Source organism: Carcharodon carcharias, chromosome 10 (assembly GCF_017639515.1).
Source record: "Carcharodon carcharias isolate sCarCar2 chromosome 10, sCarCar2.pri, whole genome shotgun sequence".
NCBI lineage: Eukaryota > Metazoa > Chordata > Chondrichthyes > Lamniformes > Lamnidae > Carcharodon > Carcharodon carcharias.
Window position 1 is genome coordinate 42,770,034 of NC_054476.1, and position 20,819 is coordinate 42,790,852.

A 20,819-nucleotide genomic window follows, 5' to 3' on the forward strand; every position below is an offset into this window, starting at 1 on the left:
GGGGAGTCAGGAAATCCAGAACACTAAACATAAATGGCATTGTCGCGAGAGGAAATTTACCGTTGGAGAGCTGGTGTATGTGAGGAACTTTGGGGAAGGACCAAAGTGGTTACTGGGTGAAATAAGAGTAATGACTGGACCTCTATCTTACTACATGGAGGTGGAAGGCTGGATTATTCATAAACATGTGGACCATTTAAGGAAGTGAGAGACAAATCACCAAGATTTGGTTCCACTAGTGTTCATGACCGGATCTGTGTTTCCTGTTGAGGATACTCAACCCAAGACTGACATGTCTGATGTTCCTGTAATAGTTCAAGATACAGAACTGCAAGTGCCTACCGAAGCACCTGATATTCAGGCAGCTCTGGAAAAGGAGGTTCCTGGCAAAGAATCTGAAGTTGTGGAGCTGCGACATTCCACACTTATCAGGAAACCACCTGAAAGACTGAACTTGTAAATTCTTTACTCAGTGTATATATTATGCGTCTTGAAAAATATGTACTTGTAAATATAATATGTATAGTCGAGTTAAAGGGGGAGGAATGTAGTAATTATGCTTTATTTAGTGTGCCATGTACCTTTAAGAATACTAATTGTTAAGGAAGATCACATGATCTACAGTAACCAATAGGAGAGTAGCGTGGGCTATCTCAGGGGTCAGTGGAGAGATTGGGTTGGAGTTGGAAGCACACATGTAGTTGCTGCTGAGCATATTGTAAATAAACTTAATGTTTCCACCCAAGAAGTGGCTGCAGATCCACTCTATCATTAATAGTACAACTCAGCCACCCTGCAACAGTACTGGACTCCATAACTCAATGAGAAGTGGTCAAATTTGCAGGCGATATGAAATTAGACGGGGCAATGGAACCAAAGGAAGCAGTTCAGAAATTACAGAATGAGTTTGACAATACATGCAAATAGGTGGAACAACGGTAAACTAAATTTAATACAGATAAGTGTAAACTGCTAAATGTAGGAAGAAAAAACAGACATACTCTAACCTGGTCTTAAAATAGCAAATATTTCAATCTTCATCCAGTTGGGATCACCAGGAAATGATCGAGTCTCTCGAGCACTGGAGTGAGTGCTGAGAAGGGCCGCAAGGCTGATCCTTAGCATCAGGGATCCAAATTAGAGAAAAGACAGGAAGGACTTAGGTTCCAATTTCAAGTTTGCAGAGCATTGAGAGTTGGGGGATCCAACTCAATGTGGAAATCCCCGACGTAAATGCAGCACATTGTACAGTCACTTTCAAAATGGGCTACTTCATTACCATAATAATATAAAACCAAAATACTGCGGATACTGGAAATCTGAAATAAAAGCAGAAAATACTGGAAAAACTGAACAGATTTGGCAGCATCTGTGGAGAGAGAAACTGAGTTAATGGGCGGAACTGGCGTACTAAGTGTGGCAGCAGGCGGGTACAACAATGTTTTACCCACTGGCCGCGATGGTGGGTTTTCACGCTGTATCGTCCCAAACCCGCCGCATTACTTATGAATTCCTGGCAAACACACCTTTTCCAAGGCGAATAGGCTTTCATTCAACCACCACATCATCACCTCACCGCTTCATCACGCTGGGCGCCATATTTAAAGCCCAGCCGCAGTCACACATCTCAGTGCTTCCAACCCATGACTGCTGCAGGGAAGATGTCCATGAAAGGCAAAAAGACTGCAGCCCCCAGTGACACATCACTTGAATGCCTTTTGGATGCCGTGTAGGCTCACTGCGATGTCCTCTATCTCGCTCTGGTCGCAGAATGTGACCAACTCGGCTTGGGAGGTGGTGGCAGGTCAGTGTCAATGCCCTTCAAAAGAGGACAGCCACCTAGTGCTACAAGAGGATGAATGATTTCCTCCGTTCCACCAGGGTAAGTCACTCTTCGCATCACTCTCAATTCACACATTCGCAAACCCATCACACATCCACAGGGCCCTGTTAGTTCAAGGGTCATCACCATTCACTCTCTCAGGCACACCTTCATTGTCCTCATCCTATCCATGGAACCAGTCACTACCCACACAGACCAAGCATACTTACCATCTGGTCCGACAGGTGTCCTGCTTGCATTCTCTCCATCTCTATTCATGCAGGACAAGCTGACACACAACAACAAGGAGGTCACAGACTGGTGGAGGAATGCCCGAGATCAAGGTCCTCATGGACTTTGAAAACAGAGCCATCCAGCTGGCCAGTGAGGTTCTGGAATGGTCCTGTTCTGACGGTGAGCTTGACAGTGCCCAGTAGTGCAATATCCATCGGACAACCATTCTCTGAGTGATGTATCCTGTTTCACAGGCCAATGCCATGCACTAATTATCTCTCCTTGCTTTCGAAGGCACATCTAGGAAACAGCCAATGGAGTCCACGACCCAGGGCCTCCAATCAAGTCCCGAAGAAACCTCTGAAGAGGAATCTGAAGGCACCCTCCTTGAAGTCCCATCACAGCGCTCACCCACACCCTCCACCAGTGCAGAGACACATATCTCGGTGAAAGCTAGATTTAGAATAGCCTCGGAATCACAATCTGGTGAGCACATTGCACTGTCTGATCCACAGCAGGAGGCAGCAGAAGGGTCTTCCTGGTGTCTGGCACTCGAAGGACTGCTGGAGGCCAGGAATTCACTGAGTCCGAGTCAGACAGCAAGCCTCTGGACTCTGTCATGTCAGCTGCCAGAGCTGCAAAGGCAAGCTCGGGAACATCAGGAAGGAATGTCCACTGCACCCCTCAGATTGCAAAGCACGATGGAAGAGTCCATCTGTCTTCAGGCTGAGGTGATAGCGTCAGCATGCCAATGTCCCCTAGTCAACACTAATAGGATGACGGCCACCTTGGATACCTTGGTTCAGGATGATGCTCCTGCATTGCTTTGTGAACTCAACTGCATGGCTGATGCCATAGTTGGCCTCCAACAGTGTGTACGCGAGAGGGGTGTGGGGCAACTCAATCTCACTCCAGCTACCCCTTCTCCTCAAGGAGTCAGCCTAGGGCCCTTGGGGGAAGAGGATCAGTAGGTGTATCCCTCGGAGTCATCCATCTAGGTGACTCCGGGAGTGTGTGGCCCATCCGAATCCCCTCTTCCTGTCACCTCAGCAGCTCAAACCCCACAGGCTGAGAAGGGTGTCACTGCCACACAGCATGACCCCGATGCAGGCTGGGGTCCTACAGATCTCCACCACCCCCCTACCCCCAGAGGATGCCTGCCAAGATCATCACAGACAGGGCGTAGCTGTCAGCAGGCTGCCTCCGCCGTGGATATTCGGGGAGCACCAAGACATAGCAGCAGAATTAGGAATGTTAAGAAGATGTAACTCTTATGAGTTAAAACCAAGCAAACCAAATTAACAGAATTAGGATAAATCAGGCACAGCCCCTAATTTAGGTCAGCTGTAAAACCAAGAACAATGTTTAAAGGAAACTTACAAACTTTAAACCAAAATGTGATTAAAGGGGTCAATAAAACACCCCAGTCCCCGCGGTGCCCACCGAGCATGGAAGGCCTCAAGTGTGCTAAGAAGATGTAACTCTTTCTGAGTCAAAACAATTAAACTAAATTAACAAAATTGGGATAAATCAGGCACAGCCCCTAATTCAGGTCAGCTGTAAAACCAAGAACAAAGTTTAAAGGAAATTTACAAACTTTAAACCAAAATGTGATTAAAGGGGTCAATAAAACACCCCAGTCCCCACGGTGCCCACCGAGCACGGAAGGCCGCGAGTGTGCTAAGAAGATGTAACTCTTTCGAGTTAAAACCAATAAAACCAATTTAACAAAATTGGGATAAATCAGGCACAGCCCCTAATTTAGGTCAGCTATAAAACCAAGAACAAAGTTTAAAGGAAACTTACAAACTTTAAACCAAAATGTGATTAAAGGGGGCAATAAAACACCCCAGTCCCCGCGGTGCCCACCGAGCATGGAAGGCCTCGAGTGTGCTAAGAAGATGTAGTTGCACAGCCTGGGCACGGGTGTTAATCACTTGTACTTAATGTTCACGATTGTAATTAAACTCCCAAGAATGTCTCCCCTGACTATGGCTTCTTGTTCTTATGAGCAGTGCTCATGTCACACAGATGTGAAACCTTTCTGCACAAGATAAAGGCAGGTGTCTCAGTCCTGGGCCTCTTCCCTGTGCTTTATGCAGCCTTGAGACCCAAATGATGGTCCAGACTCACACTCTCTGGACAGATTACTGATGCCTGCACCTCGACGGTCCTTGTCATTTCTGCCAGAATGTTCTGGGCAGGCGCCACAGAGCTCTCTCATTCTCTCTGTGTGCTCTCAGTATCTTTAAGGTGGGGCTGGCCCCCATCTCTTTAGCCTCTGTGGCCACTGACACTGCGCTCCTGAAGGGGTCAGATGCTGAAGGCAGACAAAGGACCAGGTGTTTCTAAAGTTTCATGGCTGCGTCTCTATGATATAGCCCTGATCACAGAGCACAAGTGAGCTGCCCTTGGCCAGACAGGAGTCAGACATTCCCAGAGGCAATGTGAAGATCTATGCAGTATCCTCACTGCAGGCTGTCATCATCCTCCTGCAATCGAGCGACTATTAGGGCCTCCACCTCATCTCCATGACAGGAGTATTATCACAGAGGGTATGTGCGATGTCATAAGCCAGACTGGAGGCAAACGTTTACAGGTGCAATGTGAGGATCTATGGAGTCTCCTCACTGCATGATGTCATCACCCTCCAAAAATCTAGCAGCTATGAGGGCCTCCCGATTGCGCCTGTCTCATCTGGCCAGTGCGGGGGCCTCATCTCCGTCATCACTGTCTTCGAGGACCTCCTCACCTTCATCAAAATTGATGGTGTCCTCCTCATTGGAGGAGACCTCCAGCTCCTCCATCTCTTCCTCAGCCAGCTCCTCTCCCTTTTGCAGTACCAGGTTGTAAAGGGCGCAGCAGGCGAGGATGATGCGTGACACCCTCTGCGGACTAGATTGCAGAGCTCCACCAGACCGGTCCAGGCATCGGAACTTTATTTTTAGTATCCAGATAGTCTGTTCCACCAAGCTGTGAGTTTCAGCATGAGAATTTAAGGCTGCTGCAGTCTGAGGCCTCCGCATGGATGTTATCGGCCATGTCCTCCATGGGTAGCCCTTGATCCTGAGGAGCCATCCCTGTGAAGAACCATCCCTGCAGCTTCTGTGGACCCTTGAATATGTCACAGATCTGTGAGAATGTAGGAGAATGTAGAACGTGCACATTCCCTGAAACCGGGGGCAGACATACAGGATGCATTTCTGGTGGTCACATAGGGGAGTCTATGGCATAGTGGTATTGTTGCTGGCCTAGTAATCCAGAGACCCAAGGTAGTGCCAAGGGGCCCTGTGTTCGAATCCCACCATGGCAGAATTAAAAGTCTGATGATGACCAAGAAACCATTGTCAATTGTTGTAAAAACCCAATAGATTCACTAATGCCCCTTCAGGGAAGAAAATCGGCCATCCTTACCTACCTAGTCTGGTACATGTGACTCCAGACCCACAGCAATGCAGTTGACTCTTAAATGCCCTCCAAAATGGCCCCAGCAAGCCACTCAATTGTGACAAACTGCTACAAAGTCACAAAAAAGGAATGAAACTGGACAGACCACCCGGCATCGACCTAGGTGCTGGAAATGACAAAGGCAACCTCTGCCTGTCGACCCTGCAAAGTCCTCCTTACTAACATCTGGTGCCAAAATTGGGAGAGCTGTCTCACAGACCAGTCAAGTAACAGCCTGATATAGTCATACGCACAGAATTATACCTTACCGATGATCTCGCAGACAGCACCATCACAATCCCTGGATATGTCCTGTTCCACCAGCAGGACAGGCCCAGCAGGGGTGGTGGCACAGTGGTATACAGACAGGAGGGTGTTGTCCTCAACATCAACTCTGGACCCCATGATGTCTCATAGCATGGACAAGGAAACATCCTGCTAGTCACCATGTACCACCCTCCCTCAGCTGATGAATCAATATTCCTCCCTGTTGAACACCACATGGAGGAAGCACTGAGGATGGCAAGGGATGTACTCTGAGTGGGGGACTTCAATGTCCATCACCAAGAGTGGCTCAGTAGTACCACTACTGACCATGCTGGTTAAGCCATAAATAACTTAACTGGGCCTGTGGCAGGTGGTGAGGGAACCAACATGGGGGAAGAACATATTTGACATCATCCTCAACAACCTGCCTGCCGCAGATGCATCTGTCCATGACAGTATCGGAAAGAGTGACCACGGCCCAGTCATTGTGGAGATGAAGTCCCACCTTCACATTGAGGATGCCCTCCATTGTGTTGTGTGGCACTACCACCATGCTAAATGGGATAGATTTCAAACAGATCTAGCAACTCAAGACTGGGTATCTATGATGTGCCATGCAGCATCAGCAGCAGCAGAATTGTACTCAAACACAACCTGTAACCTCATGGCCTGGCTCTAACATTACCATCAAGCCAGAGGATCAACCCTGGGTAATGAAGAGGACATGCCAGAAGCAGCACCAGGCATACATAAAATGAGGTACCAACCTGGTGAAACAAAACCATAGGGCTACTTGTATGCCAAACAGCATAAGCAGTAAGTGATAGACAGGGGTAGGCGATCCCACAACCAGCAGATCAGATCCAAGCTCTGCATTCCTGCCACATCTAGTCGTGAATGGTGGTGGACAGTTAAACAACTCACTGGAAGAGGAGGCTGAACAAATATCCCCATCCTCAATAATGGAACAGCCAGCACATGAGTGCAAAAGATAAGGCTGAAGCATTTGTTACAATCTTCAGTCAGAAGTGCCGAGTGAATGATCCATCTTGGCCACCTCCTGAGGTCCCCAGCATCACAGATGCCAGTCTTCACTCAACTCGATTCACTCCACGTGATATCAAGAAACGGCTGAAGGTACTGGATACGGCAAAGGCTATGGGCCCTGACAATATTCCAGCAATAGTACTGAAGACTTGTGCTCCATAACTTGCCATGCCCCTAGATAAGCTGTTCCAGGACAGCTACAACACTGGCATCTACCCGGTTATGTGGAAAATTGCCCAGGTATGTCCGGTACACAAAAAGCAGGACAACTCCAACCCGCCAGTTACCATCAATCTACTCTTCATCATCAGTAAAGTAATGGGAGGGGTCATCAACAGTGTTATCAAGCGACATTTGCTTAGCAATAACCTGCTCACTGACACCCAATTTGGGTTCTGCCAGGGCCACTCAGCTCCTGGCCTCATTACAGCCTTGGTTCAAACATGGACAAAAGAGCTGAACTCCCGAGGTGAGGGGAGAGTGACTGCCCTTGATATCAAGGCAACATTTGACAGAGAGTGGCATCAAGGAGCCCTAACAAAACTGGAGTCAATGGGAATCAGGGAAAACTCTCTGCTGGTTGGAGTCATACCTAGCACAAAGGAAGATGTTGTGGTTGTTGGAGGTCAGTCATCTTAGCTCCAGGACATCACAGCAGGAGTTCCTCAGGGTAGTGTCCTCGCCCAACTATCTTCAGCTGCTTCATCAATGACCTTTCTTTCATCATAAGGTCAGAAGTGGGGATGTTCGCTAATGATTGAACAATGTTCAGCACCATTTGTGACTCCTCAGATACTGAAGCAGTTCGTATCCAAATGCAGCAAGACCAGGCTTGTGCTGACAAGTGGCAAGTAACGTTCATGCCGACCAAGTGTCAGGCAATGACCATCTCCAACAAGAGAGAATCTAACCATCACCACTTGATGCTCAATGGCATTACCATCACTGAATCCCCCACTATTAACATCCCGGGGGTTACCATTGACCAGAAACTGAACTGGACTAGCCATATAAATGCTGTGGCTACAAGAGCAGGTCAGAGACTAGGAATCGTGCAACGAGTAACTCACCTCCTGATTCCCAAAGCCTGTCCACCATCTACAAGGAACAAGTCAGGAGTGTGATGGAATATTCCCCACTTGCCTGGATGAGTGCATCTCCCACAACACTGAAGAAGCTGGACATTGTCCAGGACAAAGCAGCCCCCTTGATTGGCACCACATCCACAAACATTCATTCCCTCTACCATCGACGCAAAGTAGCAGTAGTATGTGGCATCTACGAGATGCACTGCAGGAATTCACCAAGGCTCCTTTGGCAGCACCTTCCAAACCCACAACCACCACCATCTAGAAGGACAAGGGCAACAGATAGATGGGAATACCACCACCTGCAAGTTCCCCTCCAAGTCACTCACCATCCTGACTTGGAAATATATCGCCATTCCTTCACTGTCACTTGGTCAAAATCCTGGAACTCCCTCCCTAACAGCACTGTGGGTGTACCTACACCACATGGACTGCAGTGGTTCAAGAAGGTAGCTCACCACCACCTTCTCAAGGGAAACTAGAGATGAGCAATAAATGCTGGCCCAGCCAGCGAAGCCCATATCCCATGTATGAATTTTTTAAAAAGCTGCACATTCAGCAAATGTAATCCCTTGCGGTTGATGTTGTTGACTGTGTGTTGTGATAGATCTTTTAAAAATTATGAGGGGTCTGGACAAAGTAGATCGGGAGAAACAGTTCCTACATGTAACTGGATCGAGAACCAGAGGGCACAGTTTTAAAGTGTTTTGCAAAAGAATCAAAAACGAGGTGAGAAAAACTTTTCACACAGCAAGCAGTTAGGATTTGGAATGCACTGCCTGGAAGTGTGGTAGAGGTAGGTTCGATTGAGGCATTCAAGATGGCATTGGATGATTATTTAAATAGAAGCAATGTGCAGGTTGACAGGGAAAAGGCAGGAGATTGGCACTAAGATAAAATACTCAGAAAGCCAGTGTAGACACAATGGCTGAATGGCCTCCTTACATACCGTAACAATTCTGTGATGAAATGCACAAAGTTGTATAACCTTGCGAAAATGGCATCCGTGACCTCATGGGTGCATTTGTAGATGGAGGTTTGCGATATCCCACAGAGGTCATCTGTGGAGCCCTGAAAGAAGCCACTGGCCTAGAAATTGAGCGCTGCTTTCACTTTCACGGCCACTGGCAGCTGATGCCCTCTATGTCCCTGTTGCGCCAAATCCTGCAGCGAGTGGCAGATGTGACCGACCAGTTCCCTGGATATGCGCAGTCTTCAGCGACACTGGTTCTCGGTCATCTGCAGGAATGAAAGGCGGCGTTTATAGACCCTGGGTGTCCCTAAATGCCAACCAGCTACAGCTCGCTGTAGCTCTTTGGCGGTGTGTGCAGGAGCCCCAGCCGCCCCTTCTTCCAGAGAGTGCTGCTCCTCTCTCTGCACAGCCAGGCATCTCAGTCACTCTCTCCTCCATCGTCATTGCTCTCTACTTGCCACGAGGCATACAGCTAGTTCACCAGGCTCCATGATCCTGCTGTACTCCTCCTGCAGGAGGTTAGCATGGGTGTACTAAGCAACTGCCCTGGTTAAGTGTGAAGGCCCCTTAATGGAGAGTGCTGGCCACCACTTGGATGGCCAGAGATTAGTGTGCTGCATGACTGCCTGAAACCCCACCCACCTCCACCCCACTCCACTCAACCGATTGGTGGCAGCTTTGCCCATTGGACTGCATGCTGTGCTCTTAGCTCAGGAGCAAGCATTGTCCTAACCCACGCTGCAAGGCTGCACTGTTAGCTTGAACCATTGGGGGGACTGGTCTAAACCGGGATGCTGACATTGCAAGGGGCTTTGACGCCTCCACTAGTGACTGCTCCATGGCCAGCTTTAGCAAGCAGATTGTACAATGTGTGCAGTCGTCCAACTATTCTGCAGTCCACTAAATACTCATTATTTTGCAGTCTGTGCTCAAGAGGTGAAAAGCTCTGAAGTACTAGGTAGCACTTTGATGCCTCTGCGTTGCTTGTGTGGGCAGAAAAGCTAGAAGCCCAACTCCAATCATATCAACGGCTGCATCTGAACTGTCTCAGTTGCATAGGAATGGTAACTTTTATAAGGTGTCCCTAATGCATGGCTGCTTCCCGCACCAACCCTAACCCCCTACTACCCACGCCCCCCCCCCCCCCCACCTCCCCCCCCAACCACCCACCCCCCCCACCACCCTGAATGCTTGTGCGTTACATTCAACCGCAGGGCAGTCCTAGCACCACAACCCCCCCAAGTCACCTCCACTGCAGGGCTGCCCTTGCAGTCTCAAGATATCTGCCACCTTAAATAGCTTGACAGATACATTAGCCTTGGCCTTGCAAGAGCACATCAAACTGCACCAGTGTTATCCAGCATAGCGAACTGCAGCTGGTTTATTAGAGGCATCTATTAGATGGTGAAAGAGGTGACGAAAGTGGGAACCTCAGGCAAAGAGTTTTGCCTTCTCACCCACAGTCCACTGTGCAGTCAATATCCCACATCCTGCCTCGTCTCCCAATGGCTGAGACTGCCCCAGCACAGGTATCGGTGCAGCCGTCTCTGGCGGAGCCCTCACTGGCTTCAAGCATCATCAAGAGCAATTCAGCAGTGAAAGCAAGTATCTGAGCAGTCAGCTTTGACCTCAGTTGAAGCCACGATGTTTGCATTACATAGTAGTGGCAGAAAAAGGAGTAAGGCCTCGTAGTTGTACATGGGTGTTTGAGAAAATGTTGCTTTGATACATTTTCTTTCTTTATTTAGCTCATATAAATGTTATTATTTTTCACTGCTTTCCAACCTTGTACATTCTTGGGTATTTGATATAAAGTGGCCTTTTAACTTGTTTGATAATGAATGTAAAGACATGAAAGGATGGGGTCCAAGGAGGGATGTTCAGGGGCTGGTTAGCTTGTTGCAGGATAGCTTTGTTTCAGTAGCATAGGAGTGGGGGTGGCTAGAATGGTCATTGCAGTACTGGTGATACTGGTGGTAAACACGTCCGCTCAGCCCTTAATGGCAGAGCCCTCATTCTGAGGCTGTGACCCTGTGTTCTAGAATCTGCGCACAGGCCACAGTTGCAGTTTTGGTTTCCTTACCCAAGGAAGGAGGTAGTGTAACAAAGGTTCACTGAACTGGTTTCTGGAAAGAGGGAGTTCTTTTAAAATTCTTTCATACAACGTGAGCATCGCTGGCAAGGCCAGCATTTGTTGTCCATCCCTAATTGCTCTTGAAGAAGTAGTGGTGAACCACTTTCTTGAAGCACTGCCGTCCATTTGGTATAGATACAGCCATAGTGTTTTTAGGGAGAGAGTTTCAGGATTTTGGCCTATCAGCCGTGAAGGACCAAGAATATAGTTCCAATTTAGGATGGTGTGTGGCTTGCAGGGGAACATACAGGTGGTGATGTTCCCATGTGTCTAATGCCCTTGTCCTTCTGGGTAGTAGAGGACATCGGTTGGAAGGTGTTGTTAAAGGAGAATTGGTGAGATGCTACAGTGCATCTTGTAGATGATCCACACTGCTGCCACTGTGCATTGTTGGTGGAGGGAGTGAATGTTTAAGGTGGTAGATGGAGTACCAATCAAATGGCCTGCTTTGTCTTGGAACCGTCGTGCATCTTGAGTGTTGTTGCAGCAGCACTGATCCTGGCAACTGCAGAGTATTCCATCACACAACTAACTTGTGCCTTGTAGATAGTGGGCAGGCTTTGGGGAATCAGGAGGTGAGTTATTCGTCACAGAATTCCCAGCCTTTGACTTGCTCTTGTTGCCACAGTATGTTGATCTAGTTAAGTTTTTGGTCAATGGTAGCCCCCAGGATATTGATATTGTGGTTTCAACGATGGTAATGCATTGAATGTCAAGGGGGAGATGGTTAGTTTCTCTCTTGCTGGAGATGTATGGTTGGAATATTATTTGTTTTATGAGGAGTGGTTGAGTAGACTAGCCCTATGCTCCCTGGAGTTGAGATGAATGAGAGGTGATTTAATTGAAACTTATAACGTTCTTAAGGGGCTTGAAAGGGTAGGTACTGAGAAAATATTTCGCTTGGCTGGGAATTTAAAACATAGGGTCACATTCTCAAAATAAAAGGTCAGCCATTCAGGAGTGAGATGAGAGGAAATTTCTTCACTGAAATCTTAATTCTCTACCGTGACAGCTGTGGATGTTTAGTCGTTGAGAGTATATTTAAGACAGAGATTGATAGATTTTTGGGTACTAAGGGAATCAAGGGATATGGAGATCATGCAGGAAGGTGGAGTTGAGGTAGAAGGTCATCTATGATTTTGTTGAATTGTGGAGAAGGCTCGAAAGGCCATATGACCTACTTCAGTTCCTATTTATTATGTTCTTATGTCTTTATTCCCCAGCCAGAGGAAAGATTTGGATACTGGCAATCAACTCTATGATGTAACTGCACATCGTGGGGTGGATTCTTTGCAGTTGCAGTACCTCTCTGCAGTTAGATGTGGGCACCAGCAAATCAATAGGTGTGCAGTCAATAGTGCCCTGAGCATAGGCAAGCAACCTGGAGAAACCACATGCACTCTCTGTCTGCTTTTGTCTGGAAGGAGAGAATACCACGTATGCCCCTCTCCTGGCACATAGAACATCAATGACTCTTATACAGCACTGAGAGAAGCTAGAGATGTTGCTTCCTCCAGCCTAGATTGCTCACAACACGAAGAAGTTCATGGCCATCATCAGCTTTACAGCCATTGGCAGTGCCATCCTTGCCCTGTTCTGAGGCTGAGATGTGCCTGTAACAGGTAGCAGAGTTCTGTGAGCACCCTGTTTGTAAATGGAGACAGTGCACACGCTGTACCTCACTGAGTTGAGGTAAGACAATTTGACCCTAAAGATCCTCGGTGACGATGACCTCCAGCTGAGAACCCTTCTCGCCCTCCTCCTCCCTCTTTGAGCAGCTTGTCCTCCTCTGTCTTGCCTCTGCTTAATTTTCCTGTCATGCTACAGGCCAAACGGGATGGCAAGTCCAGCACCCATAACTGAGAGTAGATCGTCTGAGCAGAATCCTTGAAGTCAGAACCATGGCCTTCACCATGTGCAACAACATTCCCTGTAGATGTCACCAACTTTGAAGAATAGTAGGAAATTCACAACACTTCTACAAACTCAGCAACAGCCATTAGAAATCAATTAGCAACTAACCTGAAAATGTCTGGTGGATCCTTTAAATTGCGCCGGTGGGAGGGTCCTTCTTGCTGCTGAACGCATGTTCAACCATGCAAGGTTACGGGAGTCAGATGAAACATTGAGATTCAAAGTGGCATCATTACAGTCAAATCAGCATTATACCCTGGCTGATGCCATGATCTGCCTTATTCTGTACACTTCCATCACTCCTGCACCCCAGATTTCTTTGCAACTTTGTAATGGGGTTAATTGTTTAGAAAAATTAGAAGTAAGAGTTTTGTAACTGCACATGGTTGATGCCCTCAATGAAATGGCACCTGGCAAGGCCCACACTAGATGCGTGTGCATGCGGTACACCCAAAACAGCATCTGCAGCCCCAAAAGAATAGCTGCTACGGAGCCACATTTTGCAGCACTAGGTTTTGAGCAAATGACCGAAAGGCATTCATATTTCCTGTGAAAGAGGCTAAGAAGTCCCAAATTCTCTCTTTCCAACTTACAGTACCTGATCTTCTGATAAAAGCAAAATACTGCAGATGCTGGGAATCTGAAACAAAAAACACAAAATGCTGAAAAAACTCAGCAGGTCTAGCAGCATCTGTGGAGAGAGAAACAGAGTTAACGTTTTGAGTCCGTATGTCTCTGAAGAAGGGTCATAGGGATTCGAAACATTAACTCTGATTCTCTCTCTACAGATGCTGCTCTACAGATGACCTCCTGATCTTCTGAGTTTATCTAACAGCAAAATTTCTGCACATTTTTATTTGATCGATAATCAGGCTCAACTTTTTGAAAATGACAAAACACTGCTTGAGGCCATTAGTACTCCAGCTCTCGCCAAGGCCTCAATGGATAATTATGAAGCTAGGTGTACGCTTTGAAGTTTCAATAGTTGGGATTTGGCACTGGGTCCAGGGAAATACCTCATATGTTTAGAATCTGACTGAAAATGTACAAATATCTTGTTTAAAAGTAGTCATAACAGTTTGGTCTTATTCAAAAGCTTCAAAGGTAACATTTAAAAGGTCCTATTATTAAATTATTCTTAGTTTCTGCAAATTATTTTGAAATTACATATGTTTCATAAATGTGAGATTTTGCACAGAATTGGAAGTTATATCAGCAATGCAAGTTTTCTGCTGTTACATTAGAAGGTATATTCCCAAAATTTACAAGACACTAAAACTCTGGCTGTGCCTGCAAATAACTGTTATAGACTGGTCACTATTCTTTTTCTTTGCAGATAGGTAATGGAGTTAATTGGTAAGAAAATTTAGAAGTAAGCGTTTTGTAACTGCACATGATTTTGCAGACAATCTTCAACTTGTGAGAGATAGGTTTTAAAGGTTGCTGAGAGGTGTGTTAACCTATGAAAATACGCTCAAGATCACACTTGCTAACCTGAGGCTGAAGGGACTGCATGTTGCTAAATTTGCTGATGATAAAAGAAAGGTTGAAAAGTAAGTTGTAAAGAGAACAGAAGGAGTCTGCAAAGGGATATGGATAGGTTAAGTGAGTGGGAAAAAATTTGGCAGATGGAGTATAATGTGGGAAAATGTGACCCTGTCCATTTTGGCAGAAAGAATAGGAAAGCAGCATATTATTTAAAAGGAGAGAATTGTAGAATTCTGAGGTACAGAGGGATCTGGATATCCTGGCACATGAATCACAAAAAGTTAGTATGTAGATACAGCAAATGATTAGGAAGGCAAATGAAATGTTGTTGTTTAATGCAAGGGGAATAGAATATGAAAGTAGTGATGTTTTGCCACCAGTTGGTGAGACCACATCTGGCATACTGTGTATAGTTTTGGTCTCCTTATTTAAGAAAGGATATAAATGCATTAGAAAGAGTTCAGTTAAGGCTCACTCAACAGATACCTGAGGGATGGTGCGGTACAGCTATCTTATGAGTAAAAGTTGGACAGGGTGGGCCTGTATCCACTGTTTAGAAGAATGAGAAGTGATCTCATTGAAACATAGAAGATCCTGAGGTGAATTGACAGGGTGAATGCTGAAAGAGGTTTCCCCTTGTGGGAAAGACTAGAACTAAGTGACACATTAAAAAAAAATAAAATGGAGGTGAGCAGAATTTTTCTCTCTCAGAGGGTTGTGAATCTTTGGAACTCTCTTTCTCAGAGAGTGGTGGAGGTAGGGTTATTGAATATTTTTCAGGCAGAGGTAGATCGATTCATGACTAACAAGGGAGTCAAAAGTTATGGGGGGGGGGGGGGGGGGTTGCAATGTGGATTTGGGGTCATGATCAGATTAACCGTGATCTTATTGAATGGTGGAGAAGGTCGAGGGGCCAAATGGTCTACTCATGCTCCTAATTCGAATGTTCGTATGTTCACAATTGTTAATGGGACCTGCTAGACAATCAACTTCTACTGTTCAGAAAGGGGCAGTTACAAGCCAACGTGATTGTGGAAGGAAGCTGCATCTGTAAAGAGAGAGGAGGGACTAAGTGAAATTTCACTAACTGTTGGTTTGATTAATTTGCTTTGAGTATCAAAATGCAATCATGAATTTTTACTAAAAATTGAAGCCTGTGGGAAATTCCTTCTCTTTTTTTCTTCTTTTCACTGACCCAAGTTTCAGTCTTTTCTTAACCCTTTTTATTAGCCGAGGTCAGAAAGAAGCAGGTACATGTAAGAAATTAATCTCAATATTTTACTGTGCGTGGACGCAAAAGTTTTAGCATTTTAAGAACAGCGAAGAGTTAATAGTGCCAACTAGCATGTCACTTTTTGATAGAAAATTTGAAAACTGCTAATGTAAAAAGGGTCGATATTAGATGGGCACCTGTTGGGCAACTGAACAACTGGACAACTTTCCACTGAAACCAGCTGCCCTTTCTCTCCAGTAAAGCAAAACTGCTTGGGCTGTGCTGTTTGGTTTACCTGTTGTATTGTATGTTAATAAAGTCAACCTATTCAACCATATGCAGAACTTCATCTGAGCCAGCTGATGGGAGTAGGGGAACGAGATAGGTTCCAAGCAGTTTGGGCAATGAGGCTGGATCCCCATTGCACATGCCCAGAATTTTTATTTTAATCTACAAATTAAATTGAGTGATAATATGAACATGTAGCACATCATTTGCATGCAATGACTTCATCTGCTATTTCACTGGAGAAGTTAAGCTGTGTATTTAGTGACCCTGAATTTATTAAAAAAAACAAACTTAAAAATGGCTTGAATATTAATCTTGCATATAGCTTAATTCCATACAAATTGACTTGACTGAATTTCCGAACAATGTCAGTTGTTAAACTAAAAATCAGCACCTTGTAGTCATGCGCAACACCTGCCATGGCAAACATTATAAATTCCCTGTTGCCAAATTTTCAGCTAATTACTAAAAGAAGAAAATTCTGCATTTTATTATGACAAACAATAAAAATCTTAAATGAAAAGGGGCTGTAGACTTTTATGGGCCCTGAGGAGCTCTATGGAAACAAGAGTTTATTTGCACCCAAGAATGTCCCCAGCACCCATGAGTTCATTGTGATTTCTCCACATTTGTTGACAGACAAAGGCAACATTCCATAGCACTCTCGAGGAGAAGGAGTGCCCAGCTGTGGAGGTCCAAACACAATGGAGTCATTGTGTACTTTGGCAGAATTGAGAAGGGCCTCTCTGAGACTATATTGCATCAAGGCTTGGTTTCTATACTTACAGCTGTTTCTCCTAGCGTACTAGATTTTCACTTGGCAATTAAAGAAGGGGCTTATCCCTAGATTCCCAGTGCTCACATCAGGGCTCTCACCTCTTGCAAGAGATGATGACAAAAAAAATGGTATTGTTCTTGAGAGTTTTATATCATGTACAATGCATTTGAGACTCAATCTAATTATTGATTTTGTACTCAAAATATGTGACCTCAAGATAACTGAGAAAATTTGACTAATCACCAAATAGATAAAGCCAAGTATTTCATTCAAGTCTGAGTTAGGATGGGCTGTAAGTTCAGCACATCCTAACTCATCCTTCGAGAAACACCTACAACTCCCCCATCAAAACATTTCACTGTTTCTTAAATAATTCCATTGTTGTGGCTCCATCACCCTGCCAAGTAGTCTTTTCAACTCTTTATCACTATGTGGGTGGAAAAACTTCTGACATCAGTCCTAAATTTTTCTTTCATGACCAAGAATTGGGCTCTTAGTGCCCAGGTGCAGTACTGTTGTTTACCAAGAAGTTTGACTTGACATCATTTGACCTATCACCTCATAAATCTTTTGCAGGGGAATTTCGCTAACAAGCAAATCTGTTTATTCATTACCCTCACTGTAAGCCTTATTGCTTAAACATAATTTCTTGATCTTGAGATGCCAGACTTGTCCAATGTGGCTTTGACAAGGCAATTCATAGCGAGAGTATATTACATAGGTTATTATCCCCCTCAAATAAGGCAGAAAAGAGCTCTGTCTTAGGAGTTTTCAACTTGTTCCTAGCACTCTTCCAGGAATCAAGAGGGTTCAAAGGTAAGAAAGTATAAAATAAAATATTCTCTAGATTTGTAAAATGGGGTCACATTAATTCTTAACTCTTATATTATTGCATTAGTGTGCTAAAAGCCATTGTACCATCAAAGAAGTAACTATCCAGATTGGGTGTCCCTAATACAATTTGAATGTGAGATTGATATCTCCTATGCCTACTGAAAAATAACTATTCTCAAGCAGTATAGTACTAAGGGTCTGAATCAGGCCATTATACATGGTTTTGTTATTTTCATGGAGAAAATACAGACCTTCTATGTGACTGCTTGAGGACAGGCTGAATAAATAGCACTCCAGGATAGAGAAGAGTATGAATGTTTCAGAATCAAAATTGATTAATAATATTTTCTGGATGATCAACTGACTTAGTCAAATGTAGCAATTGAAGTATTAATGATATTAAAACTAAACTAAACTCTTTGAAATCTTTGGAAGACCAAGGTCTTTAAGAACATTTTTGGATCCATTCGTGAGTTGCTCCAGTACCCTTGGAATAGTCCCTTAGTCTTTGAGGAATATGCTATGTTTTTTTTTATTGTGCTTTATTTCATAAACTGCAAGTTACGGTCCAGTTATAATTTGCCAAAGTCCAAATTTGATATAATTTGTATTCATATGCAATTCTATTTAACTGATGTAACTCTCTTCAGACAGTACTTGTTTAAGTTGTATCAGCAGATGTATAATATCATTTGCAGTAGAAGTGAAGGTTTGGCATGCTCCACATGTCCATGGTCAGTTGGTTGAAAAAAACTTCAAAATATGATCTCACAATCGTCAACTGTTACTCACCAGTAAGTCATTAAAGTACTGTATTGGGTCTTGTGGAATCTTAGCTTAAATATAACCTGGGGTGATTTATAGCCTAGTCTTATTTTAGGAAAACACAGAGAATGTTGGATTAACCCTTTCTATGCTCAGATGGAAAACAACTAAGCTCCATGAATTTTTCTAGCACTACAAGCAATTTTCAAAACCTGTCCCACTAAATCAGCAAATAATTGAAATGCATAGATAAAAACAAAAAAACTGCGGATGCTGGAAATCCAAAACAAAAACAGAATTACCTGGAAAAACTCAGCAGGTCTGGCAGCATCGGCGGAGAAGAAAAGAGTTGACGTTTCGAGTCCTCATGACCCTTCTGTCGAAGGGTCATGAGGACTCGAAACGTCAATTGAAATGCATAGTTTATTTTCATTCACATTCCCACCCCACCCCCAACACACACATATTTTCTTGGACCACTAAGGATACTGAAGTTAACTATGAGAATTCAGTCGCGTCCTCCTCAAGACCAACAGAATTGGCATGAACTAAGATGTGTATATCTCTGAGCTTTCTAGGATATACTATTGGGTTTGTAGCCAAGCTTCAGGTAGTCCACTCCATGTGCTTGGAGGAGAGAAGGTGGTGCACCTTAATTTTTTTTTAGTCCAATCCACTTCTTTAGGTGCATTTGAATTCTTTATTTCTTTATGAAGACTCATTTCATCTTGCAACCTGGCTTTAATTTCTCAAATTTCAATTCGAGAAACATATATTTTGGCAACTCCAAACCCAGATCCAAAGTTCAAAGTGATGTCAATGTACATGAGTACCTTACAGCATTAAAGCTTGTTGAAAAGAGGTGAAGAAACTGGGAAGGCATGAGAGTTCAAGGAAAAATGGTAAATGTGACAATGGGAGAAGTTAAATTGAATATTAATATGGGAGGCAGGGTTATATTTGACACATTATGATGAAATTAATGTGACTGTGCATTAGATGACTTAGTGTTTGTTGAAAAAAATGTTTAACTGAAAACACACTCATACTCCCATTTCCAGTCTGCTGATGTGATGACCCATTGATGTGTGAAGGAGGCAAATGGACAAAAACGACTCAATTACCATATACTGCAGGAGATATTACAAATGGATTTAGTAATACTGTAATTCAATATTATAAAGTGACATAATATGATTAATACTGCAAGTTAAATTTTTTAACCTCTTGGGAACTAGATACAAATCCAATCCCACGAAAAGATGCTTGTTAAAGTTTTAAATAGACTTAAAACAAAACCGTTTTATAAAGTGCAAAGTTAACCTGAAGTCAACGCCTAATTTATCAGTCTTAGCCGTAACAACACTAGGAAAGAGTTCATTGTTAAATAAGTGTCATACAATACAATAAAGGGCACACACTGGATATCATCAGAACAATGTGAGAAGCAAAGTGAAAGCACATAGCTGTCCAGGGAGTTCTTCAGTGTCCTGATCAACATTCCTTCAACCAATATTACAAAAGTAAATTCAGCCCATTACTGCTTACAGGTTGTTGTGCAGAATGGCAGTTGCCTACATTAACAATAGTTATTGCATTTAAATTATTGATGGAAATGATTTGTCAAAATTATTATTTCTATATTAAATTTGTTCAACAGCCAGGAACAAAACAAGAAATATCTAAATTGTAAAGATTAATTCAATTGCTTCTTACTAATTGGGAGTTTAATTAGTTTTATGGAAGATTTGGCAGGTAGGGTTAGATGAAGGAGGCTGGGAGGAGGTTCATTTGGAGCATAGACACCGGAATGGGCAGATTCTACGCTAAACATTCTGTGTAACTCTATGTAACCTCTGAGGTGGACATTCTCATAGAGGAGGTGGGGCAGGGGAATGGAGGCGTTGGTCTTGCTGAATTTTCAAGGCAAGCCTCTCGTCTTCAATAAAATAGGCTCCATGTGCACGCAATATGTGCACAGAATGTCAGGCCATGATTGCTAGTGACCGCCATTCTCAAAAATCGACCAACTATCAATTGGTTTTTAAAGAGGAAATGATTTTTAGATCTGCAAATCAAACCTGTGTTGAAAGGAGAAACTGTTCCCTTTATTAACAATGAGTGGAACTTTCAACTTTGGGAAGGCAGGCATAACATGGACTGTCATACAAACCATCTGATTTACTACAGCTCAGTTGAGCATTGTGACCAAAGCTCTAGGAGTCCTGCTATTGGAATTACAGCAAAGGAGGGTGCATCTTTTTAAAGAAGACTATCCTTTGCTAAGACAGAATTGCAAGTTGAGTGGACTGAGATGGTAAACATTCTTTGGTACCTGGAGAAAGGGCAAGATAAATACACCCCTCTTTGTCTATATGCTTGCTTTTCCACCATGAAACGCATGAAAGGCCCAGTAGAGATGCTTCTTGCTTCTCCCTTGCACCCTTAGGAAACAGCATTCATAGGACATGCATTTGTCTTCATAGCATTCTTGTGTACAACGGTAATATGGAAGATATAACTGCAG

At 44.1% G+C, this 20,819-nt stretch overlaps 1 protein-coding gene across 1 annotated transcript in view; it reads right to left on the reverse strand.

The window, feature by feature from the left end:
* LOC121282821 (ethanolamine kinase 1-like) overlaps positions 1–20,819 on the reverse strand; it is a 509,597-nt gene that overhangs the window by 291,821 nt on the left and 196,957 nt on the right. The gene's annotated exons all lie outside the window — the stretch shown is intronic.